This window comes from Macrotis lagotis, chromosome 3 (assembly GCF_037893015.1).
Source record: "Macrotis lagotis isolate mMagLag1 chromosome 3, bilby.v1.9.chrom.fasta, whole genome shotgun sequence".
Lineage (NCBI taxonomy): Eukaryota > Metazoa > Chordata > Mammalia > Peramelemorphia > Peramelidae > Macrotis > Macrotis lagotis.
In genome coordinates, this window is record NC_133660.1 from 255,806,577 (window position 1) to 255,823,806 (window position 17,230).

The 17,230-nt window shown below is 35.4% G+C and overlaps 1 pseudogene; it reads right to left on the minus strand.

Moving 5' to 3' along the window:
* Positions 1-5,052: 5,052 nt before the first annotated feature.
* LOC141519346 (doublecortin domain-containing protein 1-like) overlaps positions 5,053-17,230 on the minus strand; it is a 29,671-nt pseudogene continuing 17,493 nt past the window's right edge.

The window sequence follows — 17,230 nt, forward strand, 5'->3', positions numbered from 1 at the left end:
GTCTTTTCGAATTATCTTGGATCATTGAACTGCTGAGAAGAGTCCATCATAATTGATTATCACCCAGTTTTGCTCTTTACATGTATAATATTCTTCCTGTTCTGCTCACTTCATTCAGCATCAGTTCATGTAAGTCTTTCCAGGTTTTTCTGAAATCTACTTGCTCATAATTTCTTACAGAATGAAAATACTCTATCACATTCATATGCCATAATTGCCATTCCCTAACTGATGAGTATTCACTCAATTTCCAATTCCTTGCAAAAAGAATTGCTATAAAAAAAACTACTAGAAATACATGAAGGTTCTTTTCCTTTTTTATGATTTCTTTGGGATAAAGACCTAGTAGTGGTATTGCTAGCATGCACAGTTTTATAGCTCTTTGGGCATTGTTTCAAATTGTTCTCCAGAATGGCTGGATCAATCCACAACTCCACCAACAATGCACTAATGTACCAATTTTCCCAATTTCTCCATCATTCATCATTTTCCTTTTCTGTCCAATTCAATGAATGTGAGGTGGCAACAAAGTTGTTTTAATTTGCAGATGGCAGAGCAGCTAGGTGGCATAGTGGATAAAGCACCAGCCTTGGAGTCAGGAGTACCTGGGTTCAAATCCGGTCTCAGACATTTAATAATAACCTAGTTGTGTGGCCTTGGGCAAGCCATTTAACCCCATTTGCCTTGCAAAAAAACCTAAAAAAACAAAAATTTGCATATAGGTACATCACCTTCACCCCTTTCCAAATCCCTTGTTAAGTATTGCCTTCTCTTAGATTTAGGCTCCTTGAAGGTAGTATTTGTATTTGTATGTATTTTTATTTATATTCTCAACACTTAGTAAGGTACCTGGAACAAAGTAAGTTTTTAATAGATGCTTTTTAATATTATATATCTTCTATCATCTATCTATCATCCATCCATCTATGTTTGTATCTACATATCTATGTATCTATCTATCCCTCTATTATATATGGTCTGACTATGGCCAAGGAAAGGGAGATTATCATTCTGGTCTTGGACAATCTACCCGGAATAGTTCTGCAGAAAAGGAAAAGGGAAGATGTTATCAACATCTAAAGTGTCTTTCTCATCTCTGATGCTTTTTGCATTTTTCATTTTAAGTCAATCTCTTATTGTCAAATAGGGGAGAAAACATATGAAGTTGTTATAGTGTAGAAAAATTTTGCTTTCTTCTAAAGGCACTGCCCCACATATTTTTAACAGGTGAAACAATTTATTTATCTCCTGCCCAGAATTTTATGATTGAAGAGGTACTTCTTTCCCTTTTTATACTATTTTTTCCTGAACAACAGATTTTTTTTGGCAGGGAGCAGAATTTCAAGGCACTATGAAAGCTTAGTTAGAGAAGGTCTAAAGAGGGATGAATTTTGCAAAAGTAAGAGGGCCTGTTTACAGTGATGTTAGAATTTTTGCTCTCGTCAAGGTTCTAAAGGCTCTTGGAGGGAAATGTCGCTCATTGAAGTCCAGAAGCAGAGTTTTCCTCACATAATAACTATTCCCCTCAGCGTTTACATAATAAATTACCTGCTTAAAATGGAGACAGGTAAACACAGTGGGGAGAAAGAAGAAAGAAAAGAGAAGAAAGAGATAAAAGCAGAATAAAATTATAACCTGAATTAGATATCTTAAGATAGGGGTTAATTAGCCTAGTGGTCAAAAATTGAAATATAACAATAGTATTTCCTATTGATGATAACAGAATATACCATTGTTCTCCTTTCATGTTTCACTTTGCTCTATATTTTCCCATAAATCAGTGCCTTTCCCTTGTCCTTCTGACCCTAAAGTCATCAAAACTACTATGGTGATGAAGAACATAATAATAATAATCATGAGCATTTATGTAGCCCTTCAAGGATTGCAAAATGCTTTACAAATATCTCACTGGATCCTCAAAACAATCTTGTGAAGTAGGTACTAATTTTTATGCTCATTTTACATATGAGGAAACTGAGGTAAACAGGATCACATAGCTAGTAAAGTGTCTGAGGCCAGATTTGAACCCAAGTCTTCCTGACTCCAGGAAATCTGTACCTCCTGACTCTAACATACAGACACACAGACATAGACATAGACATAGATAGACATATAGGCAGACACAGACATAGTCACACACACACACACACACACACACACACACAATACTCACACACACAGAGAATGCCAATGATCCATCCAGTCTGACATTGATACCATGGAATTCTTTGTAAGACAGAATTTTATACAACAGTGATCATATTGTTTTCAAATAAATAAACCTTGAAGAATTATAGATATACAGATAGACTCTCATTATTCACTGTGATGTGTCCCTTGCAGCTTTTGTCTAAATCTATTAGATTCAGTTTATGTTTCTGGTATTACTGGGCAATCAGATGACCTCTTAGAATAAGCAGTTGCATGTATTCAATGGGACCACATAAAATCATGTAAGGATAACCTCTTTGAGCTTTAATAATTTTGCTCTCCTTTTTATATTCCTGCAACTGAGTAAGAAGTACAACTTCTAATTTCTATTTCAAATTTATTTATAAATTTCTATCATGAAGAATTCTTTTCAGCAGCACAAGTCACCACTATTCAATTTAGAAGTTATATTTTGGAGTCCTCTGAGGCATGTAGAAGCTGTTACTTGGCTTTAGTCACACTGTTAGTAAATGTTAAGAGAGGGAGAATTAGAACACAACTCTTCTTGATTCCAAATTGTGCCATTTGGTTCACTGTTCCATACTACCTTCTCCCTTTACATTAAGATCCCAAAATAAATGAATGGACTGTGCTTTTTTCCCCTATCTAATAGCTCAAAACTTACCTACATCTGTCAGTCATTTCTGAGGTGCAGAAAAATTGTTTTTACTGTAATATTTAACTGGCCATTGTCTCCAAATAACTGTCTCTAAATCTCACTGCAATAATCTACACTGTTTATAGGCTAGTCATTCACTGAGGATGATTTTTAAATAATTAGCAGCATTCCAGACTCTGATCTTAATCTTGTTCACCTGAGTAAAAGGGGAAAATTCTGCATTTCTCCTGGTTCCAATTCCTCTGTATTTGTACTATTGCTTCAATAACTAATGCACACACACATATACATAGACATATATGTATGTATTTATGTATATATATATTTATATATTCTCCTGTGATAATTAAATTGTCCTGTTAATATCTCAAATTTCCTTTTCAAATAATTTCCAATTTGTCCCTTTCCTTCATTTTTATAGCATCCTCTCAGTAACCAAGGATTTCCATTTCATCTATTAACTTGCCACAAAGTAGTATAGGGTGAACAAATACATATTGATTAAATACAAACTACATTTAAAAATGATAGAGACATGCTATGAATTTTAATTATGACCAAGGCATTACTCTTTTATACCTTAAACAAGAAAATTTGCATTTTAAAGTGTAAAAATCATTCTTAGCTTATGAACTACGCAAAAAAAAAGCAGTAGGCATAATTTAGTCTGTAGGTCTTAAGAATTGGTCTAACCCATTTTTTAAATTCCAGATTCACTTAGCTTTGTAAATTTCTATCAATTGTTCAAATTTATTAAACTCCAAACATAATCTATAGCTGACAGTAATACAGAAAAGATTACTTTTGTTGACTAGTTTTAAATAAAATACTTTCAGAAAGCATAGTAAAAATCATATTTTTATGTATATTTACCCTCTCATCTGAGAAAATATCACTTAGGGATTACTGTTATTCTCCAATTTACTCCTGAGGCAGAAAATCAAAATTAATGAATTTAGGTAGATTCAAGAGGCTATCAAATCCCTTGATCCTTCTCTATCCAGGAGAGACTACTTTTGAACAATCCAAGACATATGTTCATCTGAACAATTTTTCAAACTCTTCAGAAAAGAAGACATCAGGACATCCCTTGGTGATCTATTCTGATACAAATTGTAAGAACACAAAGAGTCATGAACTTGAGAAATTCTCCAGTTAACAAGTATATGAAATCCAAGGAAAACTTCTGGAGAAATATATGTACCCAGTAATAGGGTAACCTGTAAATTACCAACTCTTCCCTTCCTACCTCTCCACTCATTATTTAATGGTATTATTTAAGACCGCACCCAACCTTGGACAACCTCCTTGTTTTGTACAATTGTCAAAACAATAAAGTGCCAATATAATAAAACTGAGATTTTTGGGGGGGAGCTTACAGTACTTGGATTTTACATATACATATACAGACATATATATATATATATATCATAAATAATATACATGTTTCATAAATATATATATATATACATACATAATATAATATATATTTCAAGATATTGTGCCAATAATGGTAAAAGACTGGTCTAGCTCAAACTATACTTTTTTTTATAAGTATTAACAATAATTTATATAAAGCATTTTACAAATTCTTTATAAAATTTATAAATTAACAAAAAATTTAACAAGAATTTAAACAGACTTTGAATATATGATTTATTATTATGTAAGACAAGAGGTTAACTTATTCTATGCTTTCTTTTACCCTTTAAAGGTAAATAATATCTCACTAGAGCCTCAAAACAAGACAAGAAGTTAACTTATTATGTAAGGCAAGAGGGTAACTTATTCTATACTTTCTTTTACCCTATAAAGGTAAATATTATCCCCCTGGATCCTCAAAACTAGACAAGAGGTTAACTTAAACTATGCTTTCTTTTACTCCATAAAGGTAAGTTACAATTAAATGAATAACTATTTTAATTTAATGATTTATTAGGGGTCATCATCATTTTTCTAAGTTAATGTATTTTCCTATATGCAACTAACACTGCATGTTCTTCTGGGCAGCTGAAGTTTTTTAAGAATATGAACTTTCATCAGTTTTTAGAAAAAAAATTTCCTATATCTAACAACAAAAGAACTATAGAAAATGGGAAACGAAGTTCATTCTTTAAGAAATGTTACATTTAGTTAATATAAGCTGTGCCAGTGCAAACTGAACCATTGTTATCTCACGCCTATCCTAATCCCTGATCATTCTGAAAAGCCCAAATTGATCCTCAAGTCTTCTCGGTATGTTTTTTCATTCTATTGGAAAAGAAGAAACTTGGTTTTCCCTCTTTTGATATCAGTAGGCAACATCAGGCCATTCACTGTCCAAGTTACTTTCTTCATTAACAACAGATGGTCTAAAAGAAAAAAAAATGTTTAAGTCAAGTCAATATTTGGCTTCCAAATTAAAAATGGCCCCGTTATGCTTCCCCTCCCCCACTTCACTTCATCATCTCTACTGGCCAGTCTCCATTTCGATGCTGGTATTCTACCAGTTTCCCACTCACCGTGACATAAGCTGTAGCAAGCTGTCTGCTCTGATAGCCTGCATAAATCATCATTCCTGAAGGGAACAGATGTTCAGGGTATGAAAGAGTAATACCACAATTTAGTCATAATTAAAATTCACCTTAGCATGCCTCTATCACTGATCAGAGAAGCATTTAGCTTCTCACCTGTACAAAAGCTCCTGGTTTCTTTTGCTTTATTCATCTGATTCCTCTTAAGTTTTCTGTTCTTTAAAGTCACACATCCCTTTTGGTTTAGGAAAGACTTTTTTTTTCCCTTTCATAACTTTTTTCCTCAATCACCCTAATAATTTTTAAGAACATGACATCTAAAATGGTTAGTATGTGCTATATGTAATGATTGTCCTTAACCTAAAAATATGGTGCAATCTAGGAAATCTATGGTGAAAGTCAATCACTTCAACTAAAGATTAAAAAAAAAGTTTTCACCAATTTCATTCTGAACAACATATTTTCAAAGATCTGTGCAGGAATTTATCTTTCAGCATTCCCACTGATACAGCTAATTCAGAATTTGTAGTTTGAAAATGTAAAGGTAAGCACATAAGCACCAAATACTGCACATTTAGTCACTATTGATGTTTCTTCTTTTTTTAAAAAAAAAAGTATTTCATTACAGGGATCATTTGCACCTGAGGTATTTATTTTGCTTAAACATTCATTTTAATTTAAGTATTCTTTTCAAGAAAGAGTAAAAATATAGCATCTCCTTGATCCGTTCTGTATGCATCATGATGATAGAAGCATGATTCTTTGTACAAATAAAAGCTAAAAAGAGCTTTATTTATTTAAATTTAAAATTTCCAAGCAAATCTTTTCTAGAGCATCTACCTCTTAAAAAAAAACCTGCAGCCTCCTTTAACATGGAAATAATACTTAATAAAATTTGCTCCTAATTAAATGAAAAAATAGGGTCAACAGTCTAAACAAGTTCTATCTCCAAGAGGAAGTTAAAAAACAAAGTTTCTTTGGCAAATTCAACTAGCATGTATATTGACCCCATATGTTTGATCTACCAAGCTAGAATTAGATCAACAGGAATATCATTTAGGAATATAGTACAAGCTCCAGGTTCATTCTTTCTTTCTTTCTTTTTTTAGGTTTTTTTAACAAGGCATTGGGGTTAAGTGACATACCCAAGGCCACACAGGTAATTATGACGTGTCTGAGGTTGGATTTGAACTCAGGTACTCCTGATTCCAGGGCCAATGCTCTATCTACTGCACTACCTAGCTGCCCATCCACTGTCCCACCTAGCTGCCCTGGTTCATTCTTTCTTTTTTTTTTTTTTTGTAAGGCAATGGAGTTAAGTGACTTGTCCAAGATCACATAGCTAAATATTACATGTCAGAGGCTGGATTTGAACTCAGGTCCTCCTAACTCCAGAGCACCTCTATCCACTGCACCACCTAGCTGCTCCTTCATAAGGTTCATTCTTAAAACTCACCAGAGAGTGCCTTCCATTTTGTTTCCTTAGAGGTAGCAATAAGGGCACATTGGTGTGTTCTCCAATATCATTAACCAACTGATTTATCCCCAATGTTAAATAATCAGTGAACATCAATTAGATTTTACAAAAGGATATTCACTAAAAAAGTCCAGTAAAAATTGAAATATAAATTTTCTCCCAATATCTGGGACATTCTCTCCCACAAATAAATAAAAAAGGTCCTGGGCAAAGTGGGCTCAAGTTTAGATAAATATGCATGGTAAAAGGTAACACACATTTTATGGAAGTTGGTGGATCTTTTCTTTTTCTTCCTTCCTGGAGTACTAAGAAAGTTCCCCTCCAGTGGGTGTAGCTCTCTGCTAGACTTTAAGGGTTGTGCATTACCATAGAACCATTTATTTAAGAAAGCCTTTGCTGAAAATGTTGAAAAATGGAGACTAATCACATCTCCCCCCCTCTGAAAACAATCCCCAACAAGTCTAGCACATTCATTAAAATCCCATTACCTATCCTGGAGATTGAGGTGAGGAGCAAAACTGTATTTCATCTAAATATTCTTACATTCTTTCTTCTAAAAAACATACTCATTGCATCATGGATATTGACACCATATTTCCGAAGGCTATGCAAAATCCTAGTAGGATCTTCCAAATCAGAGAGATCTGAAGTCTGGTCTTGGCAATGATCTACTTCCCTAGATCCCACAGAGATGAACCATCAAGTGTGATGGTACCCAACAGAGCTAGCATATCCAAAGGAGCATCAATCACCCAAAACAACCATCTACACGGAGATTACAGGAAAGCCAACTTACAAAGTTCATTACAAATATTACCTAATTTAATCTTCACAACAATCCGAGACTCAATGGGCTATAATGACCGATTGGATTATAGTTCTTGATTAGTATGCTTTACTAAAGGGAAACAAGATACCTGCAATGGACTTAGTGTAGCATTATGTAATAAGAAACCAGAAAGGGGATAGGAGAAAGAGAATATCTGTATAAAAGACAAAGTAAAAAGGAACAGATGATTTGGTATAAAATAAAAATAGATGATTTAGGCAATGGATCAGAAGTTTAGCACAGACACATGATAAACTAGTCATGAGGGACTTCAATTATCCAGCTATCTTCTATATCACTGTTTCTGTCAAAAATAGAGCAACTAATAATTTTTTAACTTGCCTTAGAGGTAAATTCATCCTTCAAAAGGTGGAGGAACCACCTGAGTTCAAATCCAGCCTTAGACACTTAATAATTGCCTAGCTGTGTGACCTTGGGCAAGTCACTGAACCCCATTGCCTTAAATACATAAAAAACCCCAAAATGAGGAAGATGCTTTTAAAAAGTGAAGGGACCAACAAGAAAATACTCTATTCATTATCAGATTCTCACTAATAAGCAAGTAAAAGTTGCTGAGGTGAAAATGATAGGAATTTTAAGAGGAACTGACTACTTCATCCAAGACTTTATTCAAGGAAAGCAAATTTCAGTGGTTCAGAGAAAATATATGAAGGATGACATGGGGTGAAAAGCTGTAGAAATTTATTTCTATGTATTGTATTGTGAGTTCTTTGAGAATGGGGACTGTCATCCTTTGTATCTCTAGAATTTTGCATAGTGTCTGGCAAATAGTGGGTACTTAATGTTTATTAACTGATCCTATTGAAGGGGGAATCAGTTCAGGAGGACAGGGAGATGTACAAGAATTATGAGGGAAAAAAATGGAATTGGTCTGAAGAGACTGATTTGGATGTGTAGGAAAAATTCAACAAAATACAGATTAGAGAAACAAGTCCAAGTATCAGAGAATTAATATAAAAACCATGGCACAGATTTGCAAAAACAATGTTAGGATTGCTAAAGCTCAAAATAAGCCAAGGTTGGCAAAGGAAACCAAAGACAATTAAAACAGCTTAAAAAATCTGAGAGAGACAGGGCAGTCTAAGACTGCATAAGACTTTTTCTTGTGGTAAATGGACAAAAGCAGCTGATAAAAGGGATAAGGCAGATATGCTCAGGTTGTACTGCATTTCTGTCTTTTCAACAAAGAGAAGATCCTTGTACTGGAAAGGACTGAACAAAAACGTCTAATGAGGGGTTGAGAACACCTAAACTCCTTGATGATTCCAAGTGTCGCAAGGAACTCTAAGCTAAGGTGCTGAAAGAACAAGTAGATAAGATTGAGTCATGGCCATTGACATTCAAAATATCATTGAAAAGACCATGGAGAGATACCCACAAGATTAGGAAAGGGCAAATGCTTCAATATGGAGAGACAGACAGACAGACAGAGACAGACAGAGAAACAGAGAGACAGATTCAGACAGAGACAGAGACAGAGACACAAAGAGAGACAGAGAGAGACAGAGAGACAGAGGGACAAAGAAACAGGGACAGAGAGAGAGTTGGAGAGCAGAGATTACAAATTCATTCCTTTGAAAAATTCTAAAAAGTATCATGACATATGGGAGGCTAGGAAGTGATGTGGAGAGCCTGGATGGACTAAAAGATAAGATGAATGCTCACCAATCAGAAGCCCAGGTTCCCCTTGTGTCTCTCTCCTGGGTCCTGGTCTTATATCACTAGCTGACTATTCGATATTTTAAAATGGATATTCTATAGACATCTCAAATTCAACATGTTCAGAACAGAACTGCACCAAAGCCATTCCTAGCTCACTTAGAGTGACTTTAAGAGTACATATGAGGGGTGGCTAGGTGGTGCAGTAGATAAAGCACTGGCCCTGGAGTCAGGAGTACCTAGGTTCAAATCTGGTCTTAGACACTTAAAAATTACTAGCTGTGTGGCCTTGGGCAAGCCACTTAACCCCATTTGCCTTGCAAAAACCTTAAAAAAAAGAGTGCATATGAGCTAGGTCTCTCTCACTCAATAAACTGTGGTATTTATTATTTTTAGGATCAAGTATAAGCTCCTTTTTTTGGCATTTAATGGCCATTACAATCTAATTCTAACAAATTTTTCCAGCCTTGACCCATTCTATGGACTAGCCAAATTGGCCTTCTTATTCATCCACATATATAGTTCTCCATCTTCTACTTTCATTCCTTTTCTCTACCTGTTTCTCATGACTGGGATGCATTCTCTACTCACCTCTTCCTCTTACAACACCTAATTTCCTACAGGTTCAATTCAAGTCCTACCTGCTAGACATGGTGCCTTCCTTCCCTGATCCTCCAGCTGCCAATATTCCCCCCAAATTAATGACATTCTATTTTGTATATTCCTATAGACATACAAGTACAGAGTTGTTTCTACAAGGCAGGTAAAGGACCAGCATTCAATACCATCACATGCTTCTTAAAGCTTCCATGGTCCAAAGAGCACATTCAGTTAAGGCAAATTCCAGTAGCAAAAGAAACTAACAGCAACAAAAACTAATGCTGAAAGAAAAGTCTTGAAAAGAAAAGTCTCCCCATCTAATCTCAAATCATTTATTTTTTAGATATGACTGCTTTTAATAACTTGGTTCTATATGATGTTGTGCCTTGATATAGGTATGGATTTATCTGTGGATCTAAAAGTCCTTAAAGAACCCCTATGAATCACTCGTCTTACCCTTCAAATAGAAGTTCCAATTCACCATTTATCTATTCAAAAAAGTAGTGACTTTGCTTAATCTGGAACATCTGTGACAATGGGAGAGTAATCCTTCCTGAAAGGCACTTGGAGAACTGTATTTCTAAGTTTTCTTGATCTATGGAGCAAAATATTGGGGCAAAAAAAATGAATTTATATTTTCATAGAGATGTACAACAATTATTTCATTAAGTTGACCCTTATTTGAATTACACCTACATGATATTTTTGGAATAGATTAACCTTTTACTAATAGTGATTAATTAGCGCTTTCATTATCCTGTCCCTTATTGCACTTACCGGAGTCTGGGTCCTGGAGGACAGCCAATAGTAGAAATGAGAAGGTCACAGGTAAAGTCTGGAAAATATACAGACTTTGGAAAAAAGCTAAGTTAAAAGATCTAAATAGAAGGTGAGAGTGATATTATAAGTGGACAGATGGTCAATATTGAATAGTATTATATTTTTATTCCATATATTACATTAGAATAAAGTGGGGGAAAATAGGAATCAAATCAGACTGGTGTCTGAGTCCTTACTAAACCAAACTCAAAGGCAAGAGAAAAAAAGTTTCTCATTTGAGAATTTTAATGAGTATGAAATTAATTTAGAGCATGTATTATAATAGAAAACAGAAAAACATGTTTTGAAAATTGATTTTCCTAATTTAAAAATACAAAATACAAATTTAGTTACATTAATGATTGTCTTGAAAAAATACCATAGTGAATGAATTATTCTATATGACTGACACACAGTGGTGAGGATCACCTAAATAAAGAATAGCGTCAATCATAGCACTCCCTCCTTCGGAACACTGGGGAGATTCATAATTGTTTTTTAGAACATATTAATACTTCTGACCTTTTTTCAAGACTCATGTTCTCCATGAAACCTTTTCAGGCAAGACCTAATCACCTCAGTCACTGCAATAACACTTTCTATCTTTCATTAGATTACTAAGTTCTGTGCTATCTTAGCAAAATGATATACCTAGATATTTATATTCATATATATCAACCCCACCCCCACCCCAACTTTTTCCTAATTCTCTTATTCAACTATTACTCTAATCCTAATTTGAGTTCTCCAAACCCCCAGAAAAACTGAGTTGCCATTTTCTACAAATACTTCATTTCTTCCTTTAAACCAGGGTTGGGGAACCTTTTTTGTGCCAAGGAGCATTTGGATATTCATATCATTCACAGGCTATATTTGGTGAAATATTTAATTAATTCATCCCTAAAAGGCCCTAGATTTATTGAATTTCAAGTCCTTGTCTATGTTTGCCTTGGCAATGCCATACCAATACAGTCACAGAATCTATGCAGCTCTACTAACCCTTAACATTCATTTGTTCTTTCTTTCCATATATATTTTTGAAGGCAAAAAGCTCTATGGAGGTCATAATTGAGAAAAGGCACTTACAATCTGTTAGAAGACATGTGATTTGCACATAACTATAATTATAGGCAAAACAGAAAATGATATAAGATAGATCCAAAAGGCCAGAGTTCAGAAAAGGGGAAGGTTATTTGCACTTGGGTATATCAGGGATGGCTTCATGGAAAGAGTGACAGATGTGAGAAGGTCACAGGTAAAGCCTGGAAAGTATCCAGGCTTGGGGAAAAAGCTATTGAGTTAAGAGGAAATATGGAAAACTCTAAGGATCTAAACAGAAGGTGAAAGTATTAAGATAGGTGGACAGATGGTTGGTATGAGTAGTATTATTTGATGAGTCAAATAAAAGTAATGGTTGGGTTATGGAGCTGGGGGGGAGTATATTGGAATCCATTCAGTTATTGGAGATAGAAGATGGGCTTATGACAGGGCTAGTTGGCTGTGAAAACCAACAATCAGATAGAGATGACTCTAGGACTTGGAATTTTAGCAGGATAACTAGTTAAAGCAATGACACAAGCTGTCTGGATGTGTCTTCAGCTGCCACAATCTTCTTTGAACTCTTCAAAAGAAATAAGAAATCATTAGGAGAAAGCATCTTTTTGATAGCACCATTTTCCCTTACCAGTCAACCTACAACAGGTTTACTGTCAAAATTAACCTTAAATTTATCATAATTTCAAAGGTAACAAAAATATCACACACACACACACACACACACACACACACACACACACCCAATTTTTTTTCCTACTTTCTTGAGATACTTCAATTTCCTTGAGAGAATATATAATTTCTGGGCTGGAGAAGGAAAGGAAGTTTAAATAGTGTGAAAACCTAAAACATTAGTTGGGATGTTTTTCTGTCCCTCTATAAATTAATCATAACCTTTCTTTTTTTAAAAAAAAAAAGGAAGCATCATAAAGTTGAAGGACACTTTTAATACCTGAAGTTGGAGAAGACAATCATGTAAAGGGAGAAAGGAGGGAGAGCTAGAAATTGCAAAGGTAAATTTCTCTGACTTCATATTTGAATTCAGAAATGTGCTGCTGTTCTTCAGTCATTTCAGTCCTGTCTGCCTCTTTGTGACCCATTTGGAATTTTCTTGGCAAAGATATTGGAGAGGTTTGCCTTGTTCTTCTCCAGAAGTTAGGAATTTCTGTGTACCTCATTTTCCTTACCAGCAAAATGGGAATGAAAATAATAGCAGCTCCTCTGGAGAGTTAGGGTAAATCTCAAATGAAGTAATACCTTAAAGTGTTTTGCAAACCTTATAGTATGGTTATTATTAATTATATCCAGCATAATTTGCCTTGTGATATATATGGTCAACCAGAAGTAATATCAAGAAATATTTTAAGAGAAAGAGGGAGAGAGAGAGAGAGAGAGAGAGAGAACCCAAGTGTGTTAATGCATGTGAGTGCATGTTGTTATGCTCACTTTCTAGATATTTTAATTTAAATTTCTTAGATTTCTGGATGGGTGCTCCACAAAACTTTGATACATCTCAAAAATGAGGAAGTTTGGACAAAATTATCTCTAAGGTTTAGTCTAGCTATTAGTGACTCTCTCTTAAGACTAAAAATTGATGAATTCCAAAAATAGTCCCTATGACAAATCTCACTTTTCAAGAATACCAGTCAATTAAGGATGCAAAGCAGCTTAAGAAGGAGAAAAAAGGAAAAGTATGTAGATCAAACTATATTAGTTCCTTTTGAAAGGTGGACACTCCAGAAGAGTACCACATTATCTTAAAGACATTTTAAAAATCACATCCCACATTTTATTAAGATTGAGGTGTTTTGCAATGTGAAACACCTATAGTATTACTGCTTTGCCTAGGGGCTGTCCATTTTGCATAAACTTATTATCAATATTAGACTTTACTACTAACTAGAGGTGGGAGAGAGAAATCTCAAAGGAAAAATCAAGTCCCCCCCCCCCCCAAGGCTTCTTCCCTCTTGTCAGGAGACTGACCAAAATATACTGGGAAATGGAACATCTAGCCAAAAGGACAAGCATTCACCAAATAATGTCAGCAGTACTGATGACCATTTATAATTTTTTTCAAGTGTCAACCCCCTTCTGTATCTGGATCCTTAGGAGCAATACACTTCCTTTTTTTAATTTTAGATACTTTTATTTTATTCGTTGTAGGACAATGGGTTAAGTGACTTGCTCTTGGAGTTAATAAGTGTCTGAGGTTGCATTTGAACTCAGGTTCTCCTGACTCCAGGCCCATGTACTATCAACTGTGCCAGCAAACTGACCCCAATACACTTCTGGGATATTTTAGTCAGTTCACTTTTCTAGTGACTTCATTTTCCTGTCCAAAGTCAGAGCTATTTGTCTTAATGCTCTTCAACTTTGGAGAATATGATTCCTCCAGTATAAGCTCTGAAATTCCCTTACTTTTTAAGTTTTTAAAAAATACCTAAGGCTGTTTTCTGGAAAATCCCTATCTCTGCCCATAGCTTCCCTGACAAATCTTTTTTCTACTGTAGAACTCTTTGATAAGCTCTTATGAGCCCTTTCTACTGTAGAGAAATTCTCAAAGCCTTTGGATATTTCATAATTGTACCCCAAAGCCTCACCATCTGAGGGGTTCCAACCTACTCAACAGGATCAACAAATAAAGTCGATAAGCATTTATTAATCATCTTTTATGTTGATAGCATATACCCTCCCTCCTGGCTATTTTCTCTTGACAGATAAATGTTTGTATAACTATTAGTGACTCTATCAATTAATTATTCTATGGTTTACTCTGGCCTCTATTCAGACTTCTGATATACCCAAATCTACACCTGAATTTAGAGGAAGAGACTGTACTAACTAATCTTACAGGTAAGGTTACTTGCATGTGGTCTGTTCACTGCCCATGTTCTATTTGGTCCACCATCCACAAAGATAATGGGGGCACTTGTCTTCGGTTGTGATACTCTGTCCAAAGTAATCCAGGTGTCCATGTATGATTGTAACATATAAATCTTGCTGAAAGGGATCCTGGCATACATTGTACCTTTGAGAGAATTATGAGTTGGTTCAATCATTCTGTAATTTGGAATAATGCTTTAAAAAGTGCATAAATATCCATATCTCTTAACCAAGAGTTTCAAACATTAGGAATTTATTCTAAGGATGCTAAAGATTAAAATCTGATGCACAATTAACTACCTAAAGCAGCATTTCTATATAATTAGGTGGTAAGGTAGTTAAAGCACTGAACATGGAGACAGACAATACTGAGTTCAAATCCTATCTACCTTGGATATCAAGCTAATAAAGCTTGAGACAGTGATTTATCCTCCATCAGCATCAGTTTCTTCATATATAAACTGGGGGGAAATAACAGCATCTATCTCAGAGGGTTGTGTGAGGATCAAATAAGAAACATACACACACACACACATATAGAATATTATTAGGAATAGTTGCAAAGAACTGCATCATTGATTTAGAGCTGGTAGAGACTTGAGGTCTCAATCCCTTATGGAACAGATGAGGTTCACAAATTTAGGTGACTTACCCAAGGTCACACACCAAGTAGCAAAGCCAAGATTTAAACCCAGATCCTCTGACTCCATTATCACTTTTTTCATCACAATATATTAGATGCTTTTTGAGTGAAGAAGGGCTGAACAACCATGTAAATGAATGTAATGAAATATTATTGCATAATAAAGAATCATAAATGTATAGAAAGCAGATGCATGGGAATATTTATATGAGTGGATGCACAGCAAAGTAAATCAAAGTAGTAAAAGAATAGTCACAGTGACAACAATTAAAAGAATTATTTTTAAAAAAAGAGATCTGAACTATATGCAATTTTAGTGAGTAAGCACCAGGGAGATGAGATGAGAAAATGTATCTGCCTCTTTTCTTTGCAGAGGTGAAAGGCAATCGGTAACAAACCTTGCTTCTACTGTCTGAATATATCGTATTGTTTTTACTGAATTGCTTTTCCCCTTTCTTTTCTTGTTTTATTCTTTGCTACAAGGCATTGCTCTCTAGGTAGGAGAAGAGGGCGTTACAGATTTGCTAATGAGGGCAATGTATGGGTAAAAGATATCAATAAAGATGTTCTCAAGAGAGTAGGGAAATCCTGAGAGTTCCCTTCATAATTACTGAAATGACTTTCATCCTTTTGGCTGAATTTTCTCAATAAAGTCTCTATCTATGTATTTTGGAGGGAGAAGGGGATCCCATGTGGGAAAAGCTGGGAAGCCTGCTTGCAGGAAGGTACAATTATACACAGTGGAAGCATCCAGCTTTTCAGTGTGAACCAGATAGTTTATAATTGGTTCTTACTTGATAACTGTGTGATGAAAAGTTATTTGTGATTGGACAATAGTTGAAACTGGGGTGCTTTCCAAAGGTACAAGTCAGCTGTGGTCAACTCCCTGATCTACCTCCTGCCTAGCTGTATGCAGGGCCTGTGATTATGAGCCTCTGCTATTACTCTGTTTTGAGTTTGTTCTTTCTTGTTTTAGGTGAAGAAGACAGGAAATGGCTATGACCTTGACAGCTTCACCAGGTCAAAAGAGTGAGCCACCAGAGTCTGGGAACTGGAGTCTGGACAGAATTTTCTTGAAGCCTGATGATGTCTCAAGTAACTTATTTGGCCTAGTCCAGCGATAGCAGAAATGCACATTCATCCATCCATCAGTCGTGCTATGTAGTAACTACATTATATTAGTGCTCACATATGACAGACATTGTGCTAGATGTTGAGGATAGACAGACTTAAACCAAATGCTTTCTGCTTTCACAGTGTTTACATATTTCAAAAGAAGGAACAATATGTAAATGAGTACTAAAACACATGGAAAGTGGACAAAAAGGTGGTACAACAGAGACAGTGCTGGGCTGGAGTCAGGAAGACTCACTTTTCTGAGTTCAAATTTGACTTCAGATACTAGCTGGGTGATCCTGGTCAGGTCATTAAACCTTATTTGCCTCAGTTTCCTCATTTGTAAAATAACTGGAGAAGGAAATAGCTAACCACTACAGTATCTCTGCCAAGAAAATCACAAATGAGGTCATGAAAAGTTGGACATAACTGAATAACAAAAATATAGGCAAAAAATCACTCTGATTGGAAGACACTAGGAGCTACAGGACCCAGGAAATAGCTCCTGAAAAAGAGGGCACTTGAACTGATGTTTGAAGGGAACCAGGGATTCCAAGAGGCAGAAGAGTAGAGGAACAGGAAATTCCAAGCCATGGTGAACTGCAAGGAGGCTAGCATGGCTGGATGGGAGATTTCCTGAAGGTCCGGTGAAAAGAATGGAGAGGCAAAAAGATTGTGGAGAGTTTTAAGTGACAAAGAGGTGTTTATATTTAATCCCTGGCAGCCACTGGGGTACACTGAGTCCCATCTGTGCTTTAGGAAACTCCCTGTTAGCAGCTAAGTGGAG